General features: G+C 41.9%; 1 long non-coding RNA gene across 4 annotated transcripts in view; it reads right to left on the reverse strand.

Annotated features, from left to right (window-relative positions):
- The window catches only part of LOC131835973 (uncharacterized), a 29,916-nt gene extending 11,455 nt beyond the window's left edge, over positions 1 to 18,461 (reverse strand). The window contains exons 1-3 of one of the 4 annotated variants that reach the window (XR_009355436.1): positions 18,249 to 18,461; positions 16,982 to 17,146; positions 2,525 to 2,670 (exon numbers count right to left, since the gene is read on the reverse strand). This is a non-coding gene — a long non-coding RNA (uncharacterized LOC131835973). The remainder of the gene's footprint in view (positions 1 to 2,524; positions 2,671 to 16,981; positions 17,147 to 18,248) is intronic. The other 3 variants (XR_009355437.1, XR_009355434.1, XR_009355435.1) reach the window with 3 other exon arrangements.
- Positions 18,462 to 25,246: the final 6,785 nt, after the last annotated feature.

Here is a 25,246-nt window from a genome sequence, read left to right on the forward strand (position 1 = left end):
GTACATATAAAATTCAGCCCCAGACCATATATATTGTTTAGACATTGCTGTTTTCACTTATTTTTCATGGATAATATCTCACATCAATGAGCCTTTAAAAATGATAGTTTTAGTGATTGCCCAAAATGGCATGATATTTAAGTACAATTTGTTGAACTCATCCCCTGTTGTTGAACCTTTAGATTGTTTCCAGTTTTTGCTGTTTAAAATAACAGTGAGATTAACATCTTTAAACATCTCTCCTTGTCAGCATTTCTGATTACTTCCTTAGATGGATTTCTAGAGGCAGGATTACTGGGACAAAGGGTGCAAATATTTTTCAGGCTTTTGATTCGGGTTACCGAATTGCTTCCCAGAAGGATCTTGCCAATTTACACTCCCACCTGCAGTGTGCGAGAATGCCTGTCCCCCAGCACACAAAGGAGGGATTTTTTTGGGGATGGGTGAGATTTGATTATGTTGTTGGACCAAGGAGAAGAAGCCCCGTAGAGAGAGAAAGTTTGAATTTCAGGAGAGAGAGGGACTGTCTAATGGAATGAGGTCCCTGGGAGAAAGGGAGGGGGCTTAGGGGCACATTTGTAGGAATTGCCTTGGACTCTGAAGGGGGACACCTCATGTTCCAAGACTGGGGGAAAGAGGTATGACTGGATGTGGACAGGCAGTCTCTGTGTGAGCCGGCAGTTGAGATTCAAGGGAGTTAGGCCCGAGGGGTTTCCTCTTGTCAGTAAAACAGGAGGCTAAATTCAAAGGTAGTGGTGAGGCCTGAGGAGGGAGGGACTTGAGGAGAAGACACAACCCTTTTACCTACAGAGACTGACAGGGTTGACGGTTGGGTTGAGGTGTGGGACCCGTACATGGTGCCCGTATTCTTGAGGGCTGTGTATATTTTCTCTGCCGTGCACAGCCACCCGGGGAAAGTAAGACTTGTATTCATTAACTTATTTTATTTTTTTAAGATTTATTTATTTATCTGAGAGAGAGAATCTCGCAAACTGCACACTGAGCACGGAGCCCAACAGGCTTGATCCCACGACCCCAAGATCACCACCTGAGTCGCAACCAAGAGCCAGACCTTAACTGACTGAGCCAACCAGGCCCCCCTGTATTCATTAATTTAAACCAACTCCTTCAAAATATGTGGTAAACACTAGAACAATTGGCTGGTGGGGTCATGGTAATAAAAGTTTATGAATTTCTGGCGTTTTGCCAAACTCAAGGAACAGTTAATTCCTATCTTATGTAAGTTTCTCCAGAAAACTAGAAAAGAGCAAATAATGCCCCGATCGTTTTATGAAACCAGTGTAATCTGGATTCTAAAATCACTAAAGACAAAGCAATCAGTGAAAAGAATAAGCTCTTTTCACCTATGATGTAAATATAAAAATCCCAAATAAAATATCAGCTAACTAATCCAATTATGTATTTAAAACATACATTTTGATTAAGTAGGATTTATTCCAAGAATTCCGAGTTGGCTCCACATCAGCATTCACCCTATGAATAAAGGACAAATACCATACAATACCTCAAAACACTAACGAAGAAAAAACATGTATAGAGTTTATCACTAATTTATGGATATAGGAGAGACATCCTTAACTTGGTGAAGGATTTTTTTTTTATATATATAGTATTTTTTAAAAGATTTATTTATTTGACAGAGAGAGAGAGTACAGGCAGGGGGAATGGCAGGCAGAGAGAGAGGGGGAAGCACACTCCCTGCTGAGCAAGGATCCTGATGTGGGGCTCGATCCCAGGGCCCCAGGATCTTGACCTGAGCCAAAGGCAGACGCTTAACCAACTCAGCCACTCTGGTGCCCCTGGTGAAACTTATATGGCAAACATTTGCTTAATGAAGAGATGTTAAGTGCATTTTCTTTAAGATCTGGAATGAAATGAGAGATGCAAATATAGTGTTACTATTCAGTACATAATAATGGACATTCCTTGCAAAAGGATCAGGAAGAAGCAATAAGAGATATAAGGATGAGAAGAGAAGAGATAAAAAAAGATTATTATATAAAGATAGTATTTTCACTTTCCTTGAAACACAAAGAGAGTCACCAGACAGATTGTTCAACCTATTAAAAGAATTCAGTCAAATCGCTAGATGTGAGATTGACCCCCAGAAAAGAAATGCTTGGGGCAGCTGGGTGGCTCCGTTGGTTAAGCCCCTGACTCTTGATTTCAACTCGGGTCATGGTCTCAGGGTTGTAAAATTGAGCCCCATGTGGGACTCCGTGCTCTGTGGGGAATCTGCTGGAGATTCTTTCCATCTCCCTTTGTGACTCCCCACACCTTTATCTCTCTCTCTCTCTCAAATAAATAAATAAATAAATAAATCTTTAAAAAAAAAAAAAGAAAGTAAAGAAATCCATAACATTTCTCTTCACCTGCAGTAACCAACTTCTGGGAGAAAAGGATCAAAATAGTATGTACAATGTCTAGTAATGAACTTGACTAAGAATATACAAGGAACCCACAGACAGAACTTTAAACTTGAATCAAGGATGTAGAAACCAACCTGAATAAATGGAGGGATATCTCACACTATTGGATAGAAAGGCTTGCTATTACACAGGCGTCAGTTCTTCATGAGTTAATCTACATGTGTCGTGAAGCGCCAGTAAAAATTCCAGGTGTGTTTTCTGGGAACTTGGCAAACTCATTCTAAAATGTATACAAACAAATAGGACTCAGTCAACCTTGCAAAAGAAGAGCAAAGAGCAGCAAACTACAAAGCCATGTATGAAGCTGAACAAAGCAAAAACAACAACATTGTTTTGGCACAAAAACAGACCAGTAGATCATGGAACAGAATGGAAAACTCAAAGTCAGACCAGAAGTATATGTGTGAGAGGCATCACAAACAATAAAGAAGGGACCAGCTGACGACATAGAGAAAATAAAACGGGACCCCTGCCTGTCACCACATAAAAATATACACTCTGAATTACATAAATCCTCAATATAAAAGTAAAAATCTAAATTAATAGAAGAAAATATGACAGAGTACCTTTGGGACCTGAGTTGGAAGAAAGACTATATAAAACTTCAAAAGCTCAAACCAGAAGGAAAAAAATGGTTCATTTGATGATGTCAAGATTAAGGATTTCTGTCTAAGAGAAGATATCCCAGACAATACTTGATAGAATGGGAGAATATATTTGTAAATCTAAAAATGATAAGGCATTTAAAAATAAATAAATAGAAATGGTAAGGAATTAATGCATAGAATATTAAAAAAATAGAATATACAAGTAACTCATGCAAACCAATAAGCAAAAGAGAGACTTCTAATTTCCAGTCCAGGAAGTAAAGAGCTTGGAAGTCTACACGCTCTCCTGACAAGTAAAAAATAGAACAAACTGAAAATAAACAACTGTTCTTAGATCTGCCAGAGAATTGAGGACACAGGGCAAACCACTGCTCCAAAAATTGGAGATACCGACAGATGGATGCTCACAACTTAGCAGAGCGGGAACCTCTCTGGGAACCAGTGCTAGGTAGCAAAACTGTACTTGTCAGATTCCTGGAGGCCCAGTGTGAACAAGTCTGAGGTTTAGGAACTCCAAGGGTACCCAGTCTGAGAGGGACACCAAACTGTTGTGAGCCTTCAGAAGTTCTACCAGGTCTCAAGGCAAATATCAAAGACAAATCTATTCACGCTTGTAGGAGGGGGAGGGAAAAAGTAGCCATTTTGAAATATGTCAGAGGACTTCATTCTTAACACCTGCTCTCAGGAGAAATTTTTACCTGAGTCTGGCTTGCCATGGTTTTATCAGACCCAACCAACCTGGAAGAAGGGAAATACCCATCTCCAGCCAGCTCTAGCCATCTTGTTCCATTTAAGGAGGAGAAAAACCTGGGAAGCACCTGTGAAATTCAGTCCAAAGGTACAGGTTCACTAAAAGATAGAGACCTCATCATCAGCCTTGAGGCTCCTCTTCCCCTGCATACACCTTATACACATCACTAAAGGCCCACTTACTACAGTTCCTTTTATCCAGCACATCATGTCTGGCTTTCAGTAAAAAATTACAATGCATACTCAAAGGCAAAAACACAGTTTGAAAACACAAAACAAGCACCAGAACCAGACTCAGATCTGGCAGAGATGTTTGAATGATCAGACTAGGTTTTGAAATAACTATAAAGGGCACAGATGAATGAAATAGACAACATGTAAGAACAGAAGGGTCATCTAAACAGAGAGATGAAAATTCTAAGAATCAAAAGGAAATGATAGAGATAAAAAAAAACACACTGTAGCAGAAATGAAGAATGCCTTTGATAAACTCATTAATAGACTGGAGGAAGGAATTGCTGAGCTGTAGGATATGTCAATAGAAACTTCCAGAACTGGAAAGCTAAGAGAAAAATGACTGCAAAAAATGGGATGGGATATCCAAGGACGGAGGAGAACTACAAAAGGTGTAACATACACACAATGGGAATACTAGACAATGAGAGAAAGAAACAAAAGAAATGTTTGAAGTAATAATGACTGAAAATTTCCCAGGGTTAATTCAGACACCAAAACACAGATCCAGGAAGCTCAGAGCACACCAAGCAGGTTAAATCCACCTCCATACCCCAAAACCCTATAATAAGGATATAATATTCAAACTGCAAAAAAATCAATGACAAAAGTCTTTTAAAAATCCAGGGGGAACATACCTTACCTAAAATGGAGCAAAGATAAGAATTACATTGGGGGGAGGCACCTGGGTGATTCAATCAGTTAAGCATCTGACTCTTGGTTTCAGCTCAAGTCATGGTCTCATGGTCGTGAAATCGAGCCCCATATCTGACTCCATGCTTAGTGCAAAGTCTGCTTGTCCCTCTCCCTCCCGTTCTGCCGCTTTCCCTGTTCACACACTCTCTCTAAAATAAATAAAGAAAAAGAAAAGAAAAGAAATAAAAAAGAATTACATTCAACTTCTTCTCAGAAAACATGCAGGTAAGAAGAGAGTGTGGTGAAATATTTCCAGTGTTGAGAGAAAAAAAACCTGCCAACTTAGAATTCTGTATCCTGGGAAATGATTCTTCAAAAGTGAGGGAGAAATACCTGCTCAGACCAAAAATGAGGGGAATTTGTTGCCACCAAACCTACCCTGCAAGACATTTTAAAAGAAATTCTTCAGAGAGAAGGAAAACGATCTTGGTCAAAAAGTTGAATCCTCATAAAGCAAGAGTGTTAGAGAAGGAGTAAGTGAAGGCAGAATAATTTTTTTTTAATTTTTTTATTTTTAATTGGCCTAATGTGTAATCGTTTTCTCAAAATAATAATAACAGCAATGTGTTATGATTATAGCTTATGTGTAAGTGAAGTGAAGGACAACAATGATACAAGGCACGGGATGAAGTAATTAGGAGTGCTTGGTTATTATAAAGTACTTGCTGTACTCATGAAGCTATAGTGTTTTTTGAAAGTGAACTTGGATTAGTTGTAAATGTCTATTGCAAACTGTAGGGAAACCACTAAAAAAGGCAAAAAAAAAAAAAAAGCATAACTGATGTGCTAAGAAATGAGAGAAAGTAGAATTATATAAATTGCTATGTTAAAACCACAAAAGGCAGGGGTGCCTGAGTGGCTCAGTGGGTCAGGCCTCTGCCTTCTGCTCAGGTCATGCTCTCAGGGTCCTGGGATGGAGCTCTGCATCGGGTTCTCTGCTCAACAGGGAACCTGCTTCCCCCTCTCTTTGCCTGCCTCTCTGCCTGCTTGTGATCTCTCTCTGTGTCAGATAAATAAATAAAATCTTTTTCAAAAATTTGAAAAAAAGAACACAGAAGACAGAAAAACAGTACATGACAAAAATAGGAACACAGGACAGGGATAACATAGAAACAGTAACACGTATGGTAGATATTAATCTGATTACAGTATATAATAATCGTTTTAAATGTCAATGGTCTAAATATACCAACTAGAAGACAGAGATTATCAGAGCGAATGAAAAACTGTGACCCAATTATGTTGTCTATGGAAAAACCCACTGTAAATAAAAAGACATATATAGATTAAAAGTAAGGGAATGGAGAAAGATACACCACAATAACACTAATTAAGAGAAAGCTGGAATAACTATATTCATTTCAACCACATAAGAATACAGAGCAAGAAAAGCTTTCAGGGATAAAGTTCTCCAGGAAGATGGATCAGTTCTCTAAGAAGATGGAACAATCCTTAATACGTATGTGACTAACAATAGAGTGTCAATATATATGGCGCAAAACAGATGAAACTGCTAGAAGAAATAGATGAATCCACTCTCCTGGTTAGAGACTTCAACATCCCTCTATCAGAAATGGACAGATCTACCAGGCAGAAAATCAGTGAAGACACAGTGGAATGCACCATCATCAATCAAGCAAATAGAACTGCTATCTATAAATGACTTTCATCCAATGCCAGAATACACATTCTTCTCAAACTCACATGGAATGCTCACCAAGATAGACCACACTCTGGGCCATAAAACACACCTTGACAAACTTAAAAAAATAGAAATCATACAATGTCAGCTCCCAGACCACTACAGAAGTCAACGAGAAATCAGTAACAAGGAGAGCTGGGAAGTCCCAAAGTACCTAGACATTAAACAACATAATTGTAAATGACACCTGGGTCCAAGAAGAAGTCTCAAGAGAAATTTGAAAGTAACTCTATAAAAATGAATATACAACTAGTCAAAAAATTGTATAATGCAGCAAAACCAGTGCTCAGAGAGAAATTTATAGCACTGATGCATGGATTAGAAAAGATCTAAAATCAATGATCTAAGCTTCCATTTTAGGAAACTAGAGAAAAGAAGTGCAGATTGAAGCTGAAATAAGCAAAGGTAACAGGTCCTATAGAACAATGGGCAAAATTTGTCAATAGGCAATTTATTAAAGTGGTTACCTAAACAGGCACATGAAGAGAATTATCAGGGATTAAAATCATCAGGAGCGTCTGGGTGGCTCAGTCAGTTAAGCGACTGCCTTCAGCTCAGGTCATGATCTCTGGGTCCTGGAATCAAGCCCTGCATCAGGCTCCCTGTTCAGCGGGTAGTCTGCTTCACACACACATGCACTCTCGCTCTCCCCCCCATCACTCATTCTCAGCCTCTCTAATAAATAAATACATATCTTAAAAAAAAAAAATAAACATCTGCTTTTCAAAAGACACTGTCAAGAAATGAAAAGGTAAGACACAGCCTGGAGAAACACATAGGATAAAGGATTTTGTGCCAGTCAACAGCTTATTGCTTGGCATTTCCAAATCCACCCTTCACCTGCACTGTGACCCTGGAGGTGGGCCGTGTAGATATCTCACCTGTGCCATTTGGAATGATGTTGTGCCAGTAGGGCATGCTGGAGGGACACTGACAGAGGAAGGAATATTCTTTTCCAGTTTCCAGTGTCCTGAGAAGTGCAGCCTTTCTTGCACCTGGCTCCTGTAGAGGGCAGCTTCCCTAGCTCCCAGATTTGACAGCATAGGGCAACCAGCAGTGCCCAGCTGCTAGAAGCTTCTCTCAACACCTTCTCAAAGTGGTGTGCCACTGGCAAGTGAACCTGACTGTGAACCACTTCCTGTAACACTCCTGTGGTGACTTTGCATCAGGTTCCAGGGTATGGCACCTCCCTGTGAACAATATCCCCAACCCCCAAAGGATAGTAGATTCCCCCTGCTGATCCACCTCAGTGTCTCCTCCACCATCCAGTGAGCCGTGCTAGGCTTTTTCCAACAGATCTGGAAGTTCTTCTCAGACAACTAGATCTCAGCCTTGCCAGTAGTGGCTGACCCTATATTTTCTATTTCTGTATTCATCAGAGTTCTCTCTGACTCTTACAAGCCAATTCTCCATTATTTCAATCTCCTGTTAATAATTCTCCTGCTTGGACCCTGACTGATACTGACTTATACCCAGAATATCTAAGGAAACCTCACAACTCAATAATAAATGAAACAACATACTTAAAAAATGAAAAGAAGATTTAAAAAGTTCACTGAATAAAATCTATGAATGACAAAAAAGTACATAAAAATTTTTTCAATATGACTAGTCATTAAGAATTGCAAAAGAAAACCACAATGACATACTGTTACATCACCAAATGGCTCAAATAAAAAAAATCCAACCAGAAAACCTGGGTGGCTCAGAGGGTTAAGCCTCTGCCTTTGGCTCAGGTCATGATCTCAGGGTCCTGTGATCAAGCACTGCATCAGGCTCTCTGCTCAGTGGGGAGCCTGCTTTCTCCTCTCTCTCTCAGCCTGCCTCTCTGCCTACTTGTGATCTCTGTCCATCAAATAAATAAAATCTTAAAAAAAAAAAATCCGACCACTGCTGTTGACAATGCAAAGTGACTGGAACTCATATATTGTTGGTGAGAAAGCAAAATGGTTCATCACTTTGGAATACCGTTTGGCAATTTTTTATAAAGTTAGATATATCCTTATGAATATATCTCATTGTTTTAATCTGCAACTCCTTAATGACAAATGATATTGAGCATCCTTTTGTGTGCTTATTTGCCATCTGTTTATCTTCTTGATGAAGTGTCTGTTGAGATGTTTTGCCCATTTTAAAATTGGGTTGTTTGCTTTTCTACCATTCAGTTTTAAGAGTTCTTTGTGTATTTTGGATATAAGTCCTATATCAGATATGTGTTTTGTAAATATAATCTCTCAGTTTGTGACTTTTTCATTCTCTTAACAGTATCTTGTGAGAGCAAAAGTTTTCTTTAATTGTAATAAAGCCCAACCAATCAATTTTTCTTTAATAAATCATGTTTTTAGGGGCACCTATGTGGCTCAGTCAGTTAAGTGACTGACTCTTGGTTTTAGCTCAGGTTGTGATCTTATGAGTTGTGGGATTGAGCCTGAGCCTGACTCTGTGCTCAGTGGGGAATCTGCTTGAAAAATCTACCCCCCATCCCTCTCCCCACTTGTGAGCACACTTGGGTGTGCTCTCTGTTAAAAATAAGTAAATAGGGGCACCTGGGTGGCTCAGTGGGTTAAAGCCTCTGCCTTCAGCTCAGTTCATGATCCCAGTTTCCTGGGATTGAGCCCCACATCAGGCTCTCTGTTTAGCAGGGAACCTGCTTTCTCCACTCTCTCTGCCTGTCTCTCTGCCTATTTGTGATCTGTCTGTCAAATAAATGAATAATCTTTTAAAAATATAAAATAAGTAAATAAATCTTTAAAAACCAGTCACTCCAGATGCTGTTGAGGATGAGGAGAAAGGGGAACCCTCCTACACTGTTGGTGGGAATGAAAGCTGGTGCAACCACTCTGGAAAACAGCATGGAGGTTCCTCAAAATGCTGAAAATAGAACTAATCTATGACCCAGCACTTGCACTACTGGGTATTTACCCTAAAGATACAAACGTAGTGATCCAAAGGGGCACATGCACCTGAATGTTTATAGCAGCAATGTCTACAATAGCCAAACTATGGAAAGAACCTAGATGTCCATCAATAGATGAATGGATAAAGAAGATGTGGTATATATACACAATGGAATACTATACAGCCATCAAAAGAAATGAAATCTTGCCATTTGTGACGACGTGGATGGAACTAGAGGGTATCATGCTTAGCGAAATAAGTCAAGCGGAGAAAGAAAACTATCATATGATCTCCCTGATATGAGGAAGTGGAGATGTAACATGGGGGGTTAAAGGGGTAGGAGAAGAATAAATGAAACAAGATGGGATTGGGAGGGAGACAAACCATAAGTGACTCTTAATCTTACAAAACAAACTGAGGGCTGCTAGGGAGAGGGGTGTCGGGAGAGGGGGGTGGGGTTATGGATATTGGGGAGAGTATGTGCTATGATGAGTACTGTGAAGTGTGTAAACTTGGCGATTCACAGACCTGTACCCCTGGGGATAAAAATATATGTTTATAAAAAATAAATAAAAATAAAAATCAGTCACTCATTCAATCAATCAATCATGTTTTTGGTGTTATATCTAAAAATTCTTTGCTAAACCCAAAGTTATCTAGATTTTTTCCTGTCTTCCTCTAGAAGTTTATGACCAATCACAAGATATTAAAAAAATTTTTTTAAAGACTTTATTTGACAGAGGAAGAGAAAGCATGAGTGGAGGGAGGTGCAGAGGGAGAGGGAAAAGCCAACTACCTGTTTAGCACAGAGCCTGACGGAGGCTCGATTGCAGGACCCTGAGAGCATGACCTAAGCCGAAGTCAGATGGCTAACCCACTGAGCCACCCAGGTACCCCTAAGTTAATTTTTGTGGAAGGTGGAAAGTCTGTGTCTAGATTCCTGCTTTATTCATTTATTTTTATTTGCATATGGACGTCTAGTGGTTCCAGCACCATTTGTTGAAAAGACTATCCTTTTTCCATTGAATTGCCTTTTCTCCTTTGTCAAAGATCATTTGACTATTACTAAATATAAATTTTACTTCAATAAAATTGACTCAAAATAAAATACATGTGTACAAAACAAAAATATGTGTTTGTCAGAAATATAAACAAAAACATGTACTTTAGACACAGTAGAGTGATTGTCAAGGTATATAAGAGAGTGTGTGGAATGACTATAAAAGAGAGTGAGTAAATGAATGAATGAATAAATGGAAACAAGTGAGGGACCTTGCATGGACCATTGATGATGATTCTGGCAGACTGATGATTGCTATTAAACCGTTCTCCTCTTCTTCCTGGACCCTGGGCCACTGACCTAGAAACTACATTTCTCAGCCCCATTGTAAGCCCCATCTCCAGCTGCTTGTGACCATGTGGCTGAGTTCTCACCTCAATGGGATATGAGTTGAAGTGGCTGTAATTTCCAATTTTATATTCTTAAAGATACTTGCTCTGTGCTTTATCCTCCTTGCCTTGCTGCTCATCAGAAATGATCACAACTGGAACAGTCTTAAAAACCATATATTAAAGATAGCAGAGCTGCCTTGCCCATCTGGGTCCCTGCGTGACTTTGAGGAACAGAGCGTAGCATAGAGGAAGTAAGACATCCTTCCTGAAAGGTGAGACTCCACATCAGTATTTGTGGGAACTATTAAAGCAGGGATAAAATGGGGCTGAACAACATCAAGAACTGTTCTGCCCTGAAGAACAACCCTTCCCACCCCATCCTTCCATGACCTTCATTTTTTTTTAAGATTTATTTATTTATTTTAGAGAGAGTGTGAACAGGGGAAGGGGTAGACAGAGAGGGAGAGAATCCTCAAACTCTCCACTGAGCAGGGAGCCCAACGTGGGGCTCAATCCCAGGACCCTGAGATCATGACCTGAACCAACATCTAGAGCTAGATGCTTAGCCAGCTGAGCTACCCAGGCACCCCATGATCTTCATTCTTATTGACTATGACAATAGCTCTTGGCCTGGTGTCCTGGGGGCCCACCAGTCTATTCTGAAATAGTCTGGATTGGCAATTGTGGCGCTCTCTGGCCCCAAGGGTACATATCCAAGTTTTGGTTATGGTGCAAAGGATAAAAGCAGCCCTCCTCCTCACCCCCTCCACCAGCATGCACACATAGCATACACACTGGATTTCCAGGCACATAAGTAGAGAGTGCAGTCTGAAAGGGGTGAGAGGATTAGCGGGAACATTTTGCTAATCTAGGCAGTTCTGTACTGAATCATTATATTATTCCGGCATCCTACTAGAAGCTGTTTATCACTACCCCCAATCCTGAAAAGTAAGTAACAGGGGTGCATTTCTAACTTCCATAAAGTTAAGTTTAAATGTTTGCATTGTGTGTCATTTTGGTTTGGGTTGTCTCTTATAAGACACCAGTGATTGATTTTTTTTAGTCCCAACTGTGAGTCTTTGTCTTCTAATAGAGGATTTAACTCATTTACATGTATTGTTTAGATTATGTATTTTGGTTTTGGTAGTCTTGCTTATGAGTCATACTTGTTTATCATTCTAATTACTTTTGTCGTGTCTTTTATAATGCAGACTGTGTTTTGCTTGCTTTTGTCTTGCTGTGATTTGAGAGATAGACATCCTATTTTTAAATTCTACTATAGAGTTTTAAATTTTTGAAGATATTTTTTTCTTTCAAAAAGACCCACACATTTTTATTATCAAATCTATTAATAGCCTAACAAAATATCAGTGTTCTAAAAAAACTGTTTCTTTGTGTCTGTCCTTTAGCAAGTCACCTCCAAATGAGATGACACAGAATTCCCCCCCCTCCCTTTTTTTAACTTAGGCATAGCATGTTAAGAGTCTTGGATTTGGCGTAAAATAAATGTAAGGATATCACACATAAATTTATCACACATACTGATACTCAGAAGTCCAGTTTTGATCTTCTTCAGGGACCCTTTTGAATTATAGCTCATCTTACTATTTTATTAGAATTTATTGAAAATGGGATTTTTCTTTTGTTCCTCAACCTTTTTTACCCCTGTGACATACATAGTAAATAACATTGACATACAAGGCACAGTCTCTTGGACATAATCTGTTTTTGATGAATATTAAACATTTTGTAGAGAAGTAGAATAAACTCATCATACTTTCTTTGGCATGATATTTTGAAAACATTTTATAAACATATGAGTGGTAAAATCAGTCCTTTAAAGGACATTTGAACACCTTGTCATTCTATAAGGGAAAGTACATAAATATAAACAATTTTTAAAATATGAAGCTGTGTTTAAATTAAAAATATATCCTTGAATAAATTTTATTTTTTTCCATGTCTTCAAGCATAGATAATATTAGAAAAGGAACAAGTATGTGCTGCTGCAGAATAAATGTGAGTCAATCCTCTTCTAATGTTTAAAATTATCACAGAGTTCAATCATATGTATCTATGTGACTATGAATACAACATGTCCCCTTTGCACCATTAGTCTGGTTTCAATTCAGTCATCATCACTGCCACGTGGCTCCTAATAGAAATGATAGTAGGGTCATGGTCTTCCCTTGCCTGCTAGAGGTGGACGTAGTCTTCCGGTTTGATTCATCCCCCCTGCCTCCTTCCCTATTAAGAATTTATCGGGACGCCTCGGTGGCTCAGTTGGTTAAGCAGCTGCCTTCGGCTCAGGTCATGATCCCAGCGTCCTGGGATCGAGTCCCACATCGGGCTCCTTGCTCGGCAGGGAGCCTGCTTCTCCCTCTGCCTCTGCCTGCCATTCCGTCTGCCTGTGCTCACTCTCTCTCCCTCTCCCTCTCTGATGAATAAATAAAAAATCTTAAAAAAAAAAAAAAGAATTTATCTACACGTAAAATTAAGAATAAAATGAAAGTAAGCCCAAGAATCATGACTCCTAGGCACCAGGATCATTCATAATCCCCACCACTCTTTGATGCCATTGGCCGGGGTAATCTCCACTAGCTCAGGGTGAGATAAGATATATTGTGGGTTATGAGCAATGTCAGTAGTTCTCTACATCAGCCCTGTTTCTGTTTCTCTAGAAAGAGCATTATAATTCAAAGGACTGAGAGTGCTTGATTGTATTTGAACACATTCTGGGTTTTCACAATTAATTTCAAATTAGAAAATATTCCCATCAAAGGAATACAGTGAATGATAAGACAAAGAACAGTATACTCTCTACCTAGTTTAAGAAATATATTAGAAAAAAAACAAAAAGAAGAAAAAAAAAAGAAAAAAAATACAACATTAGAGATACAATTAAACTTGGAGACAATTAGGTCTCTCTGATTTTAAAAAAACAAGCCAAAAGAAGCCCCCCCAAGCCCCACTTTTATTGCTTTATGACATACCTATGGTAATTTATTTTTAACAAATAATTTTCAAAATTCAGTTCTTGAGCTGTCCCTTCTGATTAATGCCCTGGGACAACTGTGCCACTGATGACAATGTAGTTAGGTGGTATAATCATATGACTGCTGGACATGGTATTTCTTGAGCCATCAAATTCATGAATCAACAGTATCTTTTGACTTTTCTCATTGTAAGTTGTTATTTCAATGCTATTTGGTTGAATATATTAATGCCAACAATTCAACATTCAAAATTAGAAGCCTTTAAATGAAAAGTAAGTTTTTTGTGCCCTGCCTCCAACTCCTGACTTCCTCTCCCAGGAGGAAGCAGCTATGACTATGGTTTCTTGGGTATCCTTCCGGAGATATTCGAAGTGATCAGTGTATACATATGTATCGGTTAGGTTGCATCCAACAGAAAGGCCACTATCCTGGCTTAGCCAGGTAGGAGTTTCCATTTCTCCAGAGCGAGAAGTCTGGAGGTGGGCAGGCGTGGTAGGGTGGTCACAAGAGAGAGCGTCAACGTTGTCATGGTAGTGTCTATGTCTGGCCACGCCCCTCTTTCCTCTCCTCTACATTTAATGTGTGCCCTTCGCTTTCTCACTCATTGTCTCATGAGTTGGCTGCTGCACTCTCATATCAGCACTTCAGAAACCAAGAAGTAGGAGGAATGAGGGGAAAGTATGCCTATATTAAAGCAAAGCATTCTCAGTGGTCTCCCAGCTGTCTTCCATTTATATCTCATTGGCCACATGGCATCACATGGCCACGTGGAGAGAGTCTGGGAAGCAGAATATCTAATCTGGGCCCACTGTCGCTCTCAACAAAATGTCTCTTGGTAAAGAAGGACAGCAATAATTGCATACTATATCTGCCAATCCTACTTGGCTTTTTTCACTTAACTATGTGATTCCACATGCTTTTTCTTAGAATAGACTTGCAATGTCAGATTCATTTTATGTCTTTTTATTCACTTAACAAATAGGAATGTATTGCTCACTTAGGTGGCAGAAGGAGACCAATTGCCTTCTGATATCTCTTCTTTAAGTGGACAGAAGGTGGGGCGCCCAGTGTCTCCATTGGTTAAGTTTCCAACTGGATCTCAGTTCAGGTCTCGATCTCAGGGTCATGAGTTCAAGCCCCGTGTTGGACTCCATGCTGGGTGTGGGGCCTACTTAAAAATAAATAAATGAATAAATAAAAATAAGTAAATAGACCCAAGGCCACCCCGAATAAGACAAAATTTTTCAGCATCCTTTTGGCAAGGTGTGGCCCTATGACTAAGTTCTGGCCTATGTGAAGTGAGCCAGGATGACAGATACAACTGTCGGGTCCTGCCTTTGAAGAGAATATGGTGCCTGGGCCGTACTCTTCATGTAGGTGGAATGCTGCATATAACAGCAGCCAAGACCACATCCTAACCACTGCCTCCATGAATGTGCCACACACGGTGACAGGGGCGCAGGAAGCAAAAAAGGAGAGAATTATCTTCTTGCTTCAGGGAGCTCCAAGTCTCCTCATGGGGAAGACCAATGGGTAGACAAATACCTCTGGAGTCATATTGTGAGTGCTGTGGTGGGCCGAGGACCTCTGGAACCCAGCACATGCCATTGCCTCCCATCCCCTCCCGGGTGCATCCAAGCAGCTCTCCAGCCGTTCACACTTGTCCATAAATGGATTTGTCTGTCATCCACACTCATTCTTCCACTAGCTGTCCCTCTCTCCTGCGCGGCTCATGAGCACCCTGCAGCGACTGTGTGCAGAGAGTTACACAGAACCCGTTCTGACGTCTTTTCCTCAGAATCAAGCCAATCAGAATGCACTTTTTACCACAATTTTAACAGATGCCAGGATCATCACACACATGCCATATAATGAAATTTCAGATTCAAATCACAGAATCCATGCTTCTTTGTGCATATTTTTAGACTTTACTCGATAAGAAAAACGATACATTCACTAGTTTTTCTCAAGCGGTCCCTCCCACTTCTCCTGAGTCGGATGTGACGTCAGTCCACAGCACAGCCAAGTGGGGGGAAATGCAGGCAAAGAGGGAGGGTGTTTGCAGTAGTCATTCGTGATACAATAAAAGTAAGGGTCATGCACAGTTATGTATTCCCCTAATTCTTGAGGACTACAGTGAGGTCAGGTGACGACCAAGGAAGCCCAGTGGATTTCATTCCCCTCCCAGGAATGACACTCAAACTCTTCCTCTCTTTCTTAGTCGACTTAAACAATTTTTTTTTTTTAAGATTTTATTTATTTATCAGAGAGAGAGAGGGAGAGAGTGAGCATAGGCAGACAGAATGGCAGGCAGAGGCAGAGGCAGAAGCAGAGGGAGAAGCAGGCGCCCTGCCAAGCAGGGAGCCCGATGTGGGACTCGATCCCAGGACGCCGGGATCATGACCTGAGCCAAACGCAGCTGCTCAACCAACTGAGCGTCCCAGGCGTCCAGAGAGAGCTGGGGGAGGGAGACAGAATCTTAAGCAGGCTCCATGTTGAACGAGGAGCCTCACGCAGGGCTGGATCTCATGACACAGAGATCACAACTGGAGCTGAGATCAAGAGTCAGATACAACCGACTGAGCCACCCAGGTGCCCCTTAAACAAATTTTTGAAAATTTCTCCTAATAAAGAGAAAAATCAAGGATGGAGATCACGGCAAGAATACAGTCAAGGGATGGAATCTGCTGTTTCATTTAATGAGAAAACATAATAAAAGAGCTCAAAACATAATAAAATAGCTCACTTATTGACCCTCATTAACAAATACTAAATCTTGCTTATCAAAAAACGCTGTGAATGATTCGGTTTAAAACATTAAATAGCAAACTTCAAACAAATTGCTTTTATGCAGTTTGGTCACAAAACAGACCAGTCCTCCTGTGGTTGGGTGGCGCTGGTACCAGCCACTGGTCAGCTGGGCTCCTGAACTGGCAAACCCAGGAGAGAGCCACAGCTCTCTAGCTGGCGTTAGGGGAGCTGCTGGTGTTAGGGGAGCTTCTGAGACGCATTACACTCTGCACAGCCCGGTGGCTTACCAGGCAAAGGTGACTCTCCCAACATTTATAGAAGGAAGGACTGTCCTTCCAAGCTAACCTCTATGTTCAGAGTCTGGAGGAGTTTGTCTCCCTATATAATACTTAGAAAGGAGCTCTGGTTTCAGGATGAATGAGTTCCATCGCCTTGAACCACAGTGACCTTCCAGGGCCTCAATTCTTTCATCCCTAAAATGAGATTAATAATAATGACACTTACCTCATTGGGTGTTGTGAGAATTACAGCCCTCGGTTGGTGATAATTATCATCACTTAGAAGTAATTATTATTAGTAATGCTTCCTCCAGATTGTGGCATGGATTGCAGTGTGTCCAAACAAACAGATGTTAAGGGCCTCCTGAGACTAGCAGTAGGGAGGCAATGTCTGTGGAGGTTAAAAGTGGAGGCTTTCTGCCGGACTGCCTGCATCCAAGATGACCACTGAGGAGCTGTGTACCCTTGGGCAAGTTACTTAACCTCCCTGAGCTTCTCTCTCTCTCTCTTTTTAAACATTTGAGAGAGCATGAGCAGGGGGGAGAGGCAGAGGGAAAAGCAGACTCCCCACTGAGCAGGGATTGGGAGGTGAGGCTGGATCCCTGAACTGAAGACAGACACTTGATGAACTGAGCCACCCAGGCAACCCCTCTTTCCTCATTTTTAAAGTCTTAATAATAAGGGACACCTAGGTGGCTCAGCTGGTTAAGAGTCTGCCTTGGGCTAAGGTCATGATCCCAGGGTCCTGGGATACATCAGCCCTCTTGCTCAGTAGGGGAGCCTGCTTCGCTGCTTGTGTGGTGTTGCACTGGCTCTCTCTGACAAATAAATAACTAAAATTTTTTAAAAAAGAAGAAGAAGAAGTGAAACTAATAATGGTGCACATTTTACTATCTGGAATGAAGCTCGGCAAGAGCATCTGAGCTGTCCAAAGGGCTTGTACATGTTCCCATGTACCTCCTACTCTACTAATAGGATAATTAGATTATTCTATTAACAGTACCTATCTCAAAGGGTAGTTACGAGGCATGAACACTTGGAGAGCACTTTACAATAGTGCCAGGCAATAACTATGCCATTATTATTATTACTAATCATCTCCATTTTGTAGATGAGGAAAGTGAGGCCCAGAGAGATTGAGACACGACCCCAGAAGCATGAGGCTCGGGTGGCAGGGCTGGCGCCGGAATCCAGGGGTTCCCTTGGTGCCCCGCAGCTGCCCAGCCTGGGAACTCAACAGCTCCTCTCCCTCCGCTCGCCACCCCACCCCCGGGGAAGGCACCCTGGGAACGGAAAGCTGGCTGTCCTCCAAGTCCCAGGGGCCCTGGAGTCCTGCCCCCGCTGCACCCTCCCCCAGCCCCAGAACAAAGTACACTGCACCGCGGGAACATTCCAGCCCACTGAAAGCCGGGCGGCCAGCCGGCCGCCCGCGGCCCCAGAGCTGCGCAGCGCGTCTCGGACCCCCGGCCGAGCCCCACGGAGCCCCTCCCTACCGTCCGGGCCTCCGCGCCCAGAGCGCGTGCAGACGCGATTGCACCGGAGGAATTCGCTCTTCCTTTTCCTAACCTCCCCGACCCGACTCGGAAAAGGCCGAGGGACGCGGTGGGCGGAGCAGATGCAGAGGATGGCGTGGGCCGCAGTCGGCGGCCAGCGAAGCTGCATTCCCCACGGTGGCGCCGGGGCTTGGCAGCGCCGGCTCCGGGCGCGCTGGGCTCTGGCCCGGAGGCCCCCACGGCCTCACTTTCCTCCTTTATAAGAAATTAATGCATGCTTTTGTTAAGAAAATAGGACAAGTAGAACAAGGAAAAATATTTCCACGCATCCTACTACTCTGAGACAACTCCTATCAATTTTGATTATGTCCTTGCAGACGTCCCAATGCACAAAACACGCAGATACATATTAACATGAAAGGGATCGTGCAATTGTACTGTTGTTTTTAAATTAATAGACTTTAGTTTTTAGAGCAGTTTTAGGTTTACAGAAAATTGAGATAGTGCGGAGTTCCCATGTACCTCCCGTCCCCATGTACCTCCCGTCCCCACCATCACAGGTTTCCCTATTATTAACAACTAGCGTTAGGGTGGCGCATTCGTCACAACTGATGGACCAGTACTGATACACTATTATTAATAAAGCCCATAGCTTGATTAAGCTTTCCTCTTTGTGCTGTAAAGTTCAAAGCTTTGATAGATACATAATGTCATGGGGCACCTGGGTGGCTCAGTGGCTTAGGCCCTTGGCTCTTGATTTCAGCTCAGGTCATGATCTTGGGGTCATGGGTTGGAGACCCGCAGCTAGGCTCCCTTTTCAGTAGGGAGTCTGTTGGAGATTCTCTCCATCTGCCCCTCCGCTGGCTCACAGGGGCTTGTGTGCGAGCTTGCTCTCTCTCTCTCAAGCAAATAAAATCTTTACTTTTTTAAAATTTTTTATTTTTTTAAAGATTTTATTTATTTGACAGAGATCACAAGTAGGCAAAAAGGCAGGCAGAGAAGGGTGGGGGGGAAGCAGGCTCTCCGCTGAGCAGAGAGTGGGATGTGGGGCTGGATTCCAGGACCCTGAGATCATGACCTGAGCCAAAGGCAGGGGCTTTAACCCACTGAGCCACCCAGTCGCCCCAAATAAATAAATCTTTAAAATAATGCATAATGTCATGTGTCCCCCATTACAGCGTCATGCAGAATAGTTTCACTGCCCTCAAAATCCCCTGGGCTCAACCCATTCATTCTTTCCCTGGGACCTGGTGCAACCACGAATGTTTTTACTGTCCCTCTAGTTTTGCCTTTTCCAGAATGTCATATAGTTAGTCATACAGTAAGTAGCCCTTCCTTAAGTCAGACTGGCTTCTTTTACTAAACAGTATGCTTTTAAGGTTCCTCTGTGTCTTTTTGTGGATTAATAGCTCATTTCTTTTTAATGCTGAATAATATTCCATTGTATGAATGTACCACAGTTTGTTTATCCATTCACCTTTGGAAGGGCATCCTGGTTGCTCCCAGGTTTGGCAGTTGTGAATAAGGCTGCTATAAACGTTCATGTGGAGATTTAGTACACTGTTTTCCAGCTTGCTTTTTTCAGTCACATTATGAATGGCTTTTAGTATTGTAAACATAGATCGATATCATTTTTTAAAAAGTTTTTTGACAAAGATCACAAGTAGGCAGAGAGGCAGCAGAGGGGGGGGGGGAGCAGGCTCCCTGCCAAGGAGAGAGCCCAATGCGGGGCTCGATCCCAGGACCCTGAGACCATGACGTGAGCCGAAGGCAGAGGCTTTAACCCACTGAGCCACCCAGGTGCCCCAATTGATATATTTTAATGGCTACATAAGAGTTTATCCCAGTTTATTTCAGCAGCCCCTGCTGTTAAACAGAGAGCTTGTCGTCTCTGATTCTGACCCCATAAATCTGCCCCAACTAGTTGGTCTACACTTGATAGTATCTTGTAGATAAGGCCTGGCTGCCTAAGTCTTGTGTTCGAATCCCAGACGCCTCCCTTACTTACTGGGTGACCTTGGGGCAAAATAATTCATTCCCTATAATTTGGCTCCTCATCTGCGAAATGGAAATAATACTTGGGCTTATTGTGAAGATGTAATGAGCTGATACATGTGGAGTGTTTAGGACAGTTTAGAACCTGGCACATATAAACCTGTAGTAAAATGTAGCTCTTGTAACAGACAAGCAACACAGAACTTGAAAAGCTAGGGTGTCGTATAGTCTTTGATGGATGCTGGTTAAGTCACAAAGAATGTTGAGGTGCTAATGATGAAGGGAGAGGCTGAGAGCCAGGCTCTAAAATCTTCAGTGAGGGGCACTTGGGTGGCTCAGTCAGTTAAGCCCCAGCTCTTGATTTCAGCTCAGATCATGATCTCAAGGTTTTGAGATCAGACACTGTGGGGCTCCACGCTCGGTGGGGAGTCTGCTTGAGATTCTCTCCCTCTCCTACTGCTCCTCCTCCTCTCTCTCTCTCTCTCTCTCTCTCAAATCAATCAATCAATCTTAAAAAATAAAATCCTCAATGAGTGAGGGACAGTAGCCAGCCGGCTGGTAGAAGGCTTCAACAAGAGTATAGGCTGGTGTAGTTTAAGGATGCAAACTTATAGGAAACAGTGGTTTTGTAGAGAAAAAGAAAGATAATTAGTCTATAAAAGTCAAAGAAGAGCAAGGAGGACCCCTAGCCCACCCCTGGGCTTGTGATTTATGGGGGATAGGAGAAAGCCCAGCTGCTGCATGAGAGGGCTCTAAGAAGAGTAATGTTCTCAGGCAGAACCAGATTTCAGTGAAAGTGAGAAGGAAAATGAATGTTTGGAGACAAGATTTATTATTTACTTAGGACATAGTGCTGAGGGCAGACCTGAGGTTCAGGTCACAGTGGAAGACTAGGGAAGTTAGGAAGAGCAGGAGGTTGAATTAAATTAAGGGGTGTACCTAAGAGTCTACGTGATGGTGGATGGCCATCAATGGAGGTTGACTTTTTATTACTTTTTAGAAATTTTAATTTTGAATTTAATTTACTTTTTAATTTGAAAAATCTATCATGATTGTATGATTCATCTCCTTTATTCTGTTCATATCATAAGCTTAAATGATTAATTTAAATTTATGCCAACCCTTCTTTGACTAACACAAACTTTTCAGGTATGTGTGTGCTTTTTTTAATGTATTGTTGAATTCACTTTGCTGTTATTTTGTTTAGGATTTGATAGGCATCTGTGTTCGTTAGCAAGATTGCCTTACACATTTCCTTTCTTCTGATATCCTTGGTGGGCTTTTTTTTTTTTCCTCTTTTTTTCCGACTTGTTTGTCGGAAAGAGAGAAAGAGCACAAGCAGTGGTAGTAGTAGGCAGAGGGAGAAGCAGGTTCCCCGCTGAGCAAGGAGCCCTATGCAGGACTCAATCCCAGGATCCTGGGGTCATGACCTGATCCCAAGGCAGAGGCTTAACTGACTGAGCCACCCAGGCATCCCCATTCATGATAGGTTTTAGTAGCAAGGTTATCCTGTCCTGGCCTCATAATTTGAGTTTGGGTATGTTTCCTCTCTTCTATTTTCTGAACAAGTATATGTAATCATGATATTTTTCTTTCTTAAATATTTATTAGAATTTGCCAGTGAAGCCATCTGGGACTAGAGTTTTCTTTGTTGGAAGATTAAAATTACGACTTCCATTCATTTAATAGACATAGTATCATTTAGATTTTCTATTCCTCCTTTTGTTGGTTTTTGTAAGGTGTAGGTTTTTTTCTTAAAGATTTTATTTATTCATTTGACAGACAGAGATCACAAGTAGGCACAGAGGCAGGTGGAGAGAGAGGAGGAAGCAGGCTCCCTGCCTAGCAGAGAGCCCGATGTGGGGCTTGAGCCCAGGACCCTGGAATCAGGGCCTGAGCCAAAGGCAGAGGCTTTAACCCACTGAGCCACCCAGGCGCCCCTGTAAGTTGTAGTTTTGTAGCATCTATCTCAAACTCAGATTTTCAATGTATTTGAGGACATTGGTTGTTCATCATCTTATTATCTTTATAATATCTGTAGGATCTGTAACTCCATCCTTTTCTGATTCCTAATATTGGTAATTAATGCCTTCTTTCTTTTACCAGTTTTCCTAGGGGCTTTTACATTTTATTAATGTAAACCCAGAACTGTCCTTTGACTTTGATCATCCCATGTATTTTATTTTTTGTTATTGTTGCCTGACCTTCTTCTCTTAACTTTATAGATTCCTTTATACTTTTAAACATTTAATTCATTGAAACACGGAGTCACCATATGACCCAGCATACACTTCAAAATATATTCAAGAGAAATGGAAACATATGTTCACTCAAAAACTTGTACATAAATGTTCATAGCAGCATCATTCATAATAGCCCCAAAGTGGAAACAAGCCAAATACCACCAACTGATAACGGAAAAACAAAATGTGTTACATCCATACTGTATTAGCCTGCTAGGGCTGCCATCATGAAATATACTACATTCTGGCTTAAACAATGGAAATTCATCCTCTCGCAGTTCTGGAGGCTGGAAGTTCAAGATCAAGATTTGGCACGTTTGATTTCTCCTGAGGCACCTCTCCTTGACTTGCAGAGGACACTTTGTCTCCTCACAGGGCTTCTTCTCTGTCCGTGGGCACCCTTGGCACCTCTTCCTCTTCTTCTAAGGAGACGGGTTCTATTGGATGACAGTCCCACCCCTTTATGACCTCACTCAGCTCTTCATAAAGACCCTGCCTTCAAATATGGTAACATTGGGGTTAGGACTTCAACAGATGAATCTGGGGGGAGGCACAAATCAGTTCATAACAACCTTGTTGCGTGTCTGTTACTTTTCGTTGCTGTAAGGAATTCTTTGTGGGAATATGCCATGTTTTATTTATTTGTACTACTATGACGGGCGTTCGGCTAGTTTCCAGTTTGGGGGTATAGGAAGGTGCTGTTAGGGTCCGTGATCAAAGGAACGAGACTGACACAAAGCGAAAATCAAACAAAGCTTTATTTCACACCAAGCATCGAAAATCAAACTGACTGGTAGGGGCCATCTCTTACGAAGAGACAACGACGATGACCCCGACAAGGCCGCTCCCAAGAAGGCTGCTCTGCAGACGAGGCCACTCGCCAACGAGGTTGCTCCCCAGACAGGGCCACTCCCCGGAATGAGGCTGCTCCGGCAAGGCCGCTCCCCGGACAGGCTGCTCCCAAGAAGAGGCCGCTCCAGCGAGGCCGCTCGCAGGCGGGGCTGTGGCCCAGGGCAGCGAGGCCGCTTGGCGGGGCCGCAGCTCGGTGGTGGAGAGGCCACTCGCGGTGGCGAAGCTTCTGGCAGGGAGGCTGTTTGCCGCCACACCACTGCCCAGGACTACCACGACCATGACGACCAGGAGGCTCCCGACCACTACCCTAAGGGCTATCCCAAGGGCTATCCCAAGGGCTATTCTAAGGGCGATCCTAACAGTTATTCTAACTCCTCCTACTCCTCCCCCCACCCCAGCCTCACAGACTAACCTTTATGGAGGTGGTTGAGCCCGGCCCACACACAGGTGGCCAATGAGATTTCAACTCACCACAGTAAATATATGCACACCCTACTGATTGGATGTCTCCATCTGGCCTGACCCGCCCCTATATCCGGGGTTTGCAAGTACGTTCCTCTGGGAGGGGCAGGCCCTTACAGTGCCTTTATGAACAGTCTGTATGTTTTAGGTGAACATTGAACATTTCTGTTGGATATATTGGGGCACCTGTGGGGCACAGTTAAGCTGCGGACTTTTGGTTTCAGTTCATGTTGTGATCTCAGGGTCATGAGATTGAGCGCCGGGTAGGGCAGAGTCTGTTTGAGATTCTCTTTCCTACCCCCTCCCAGTTCTGTCTTTCTCTCTCTAAAATAAATCTTCCAAAGAAAACATTTCATTTCATCTTGATATATATACCTAAGAATTACCGGGTCCTTATTTTCAGCTTTACTAGATACCGACAAACGTTTTCCCCTTACATCAGTTTCCACTCTTTCCAGCAGTTTCTGGGACTTCTGTTTGCTCAGCATCTTTGTCAATACCTGCTATAATATGATCTTTTTTTTTTTTTAATTTTTTACTTAATTCTGGAGGTAGTTTGAAATATCTTACAATTTTAACCAGTATTTCCCTAGGGACTAGTTGAATACCACTTCTGTGTTTCCTGGCCTTTGGAATATGATTTATGGTAAAGTGGTTGTTCATATTCTGTCATTTTGTTATTGCTTTGTGGGGGTTTAAAATCTATTCTGGCCACATAAAAACATCCTTTGTTGTTGAAAAGATCTTCTTACACACTGTGGTTTGCCATTTTACCATCTTTTGACTAGCAACCACTTTCATTCTTAATATAGCCCCATCTATCCTTTCCCTCTATATATCAGCCCATTATTTTGGTCCTGTCTTTTTCTTTTTTAAAAAAATAGGCTTCACAGCCAATGTGGAGCCCAGTGCGGGGCATGAACTCATGGCCCTGAGATTAAGACCCAAATTGAGATCAAGAGTCGACACTTAACTGACTGAGCCACCCAGGTGCCCCATGTTTTGGTCTTATTTTGAAAAATATTTACAGGGGCACATGGGTGGTTCAGTCAGTTAAGCATTGAACTCTTAGTCTCGGTGCAGGTCATGATCTCAGGATCAGCAGATTGAGCCCAGCATGGAGTCTGCCTGGGAGTCTCTCTCTTCTTCTCCCTCTGCCCCTCCCCCATTCTCTCTCTCAAATAAATACATAAATCTGTAAAACACAAATAAAAATAAATTTAAAATCTTTACATGCTAAAAGTTTGTGAATATATTCTGTTATTCTTTCTAAAAGTGCTTTTACTCTCCCCTCTATATTTAATTCTGCAATCGGTTGGAATTATTTTTCATGTGTGACCTAAGAGAGGGAACAAAATTATTTTTTCCATATAAACATCCAATTAACCTGGCACTGTATATTGAAATATATTCTTTCTCCAATGTACTGCCATGTTATCTTAGCTA

The sequence above is a fragment of the Mustela lutreola genome, chromosome 7 (assembly GCF_030435805.1).
Source record: "Mustela lutreola isolate mMusLut2 chromosome 7, mMusLut2.pri, whole genome shotgun sequence".
Lineage (NCBI taxonomy): Eukaryota > Metazoa > Chordata > Mammalia > Carnivora > Mustelidae > Mustela > Mustela lutreola.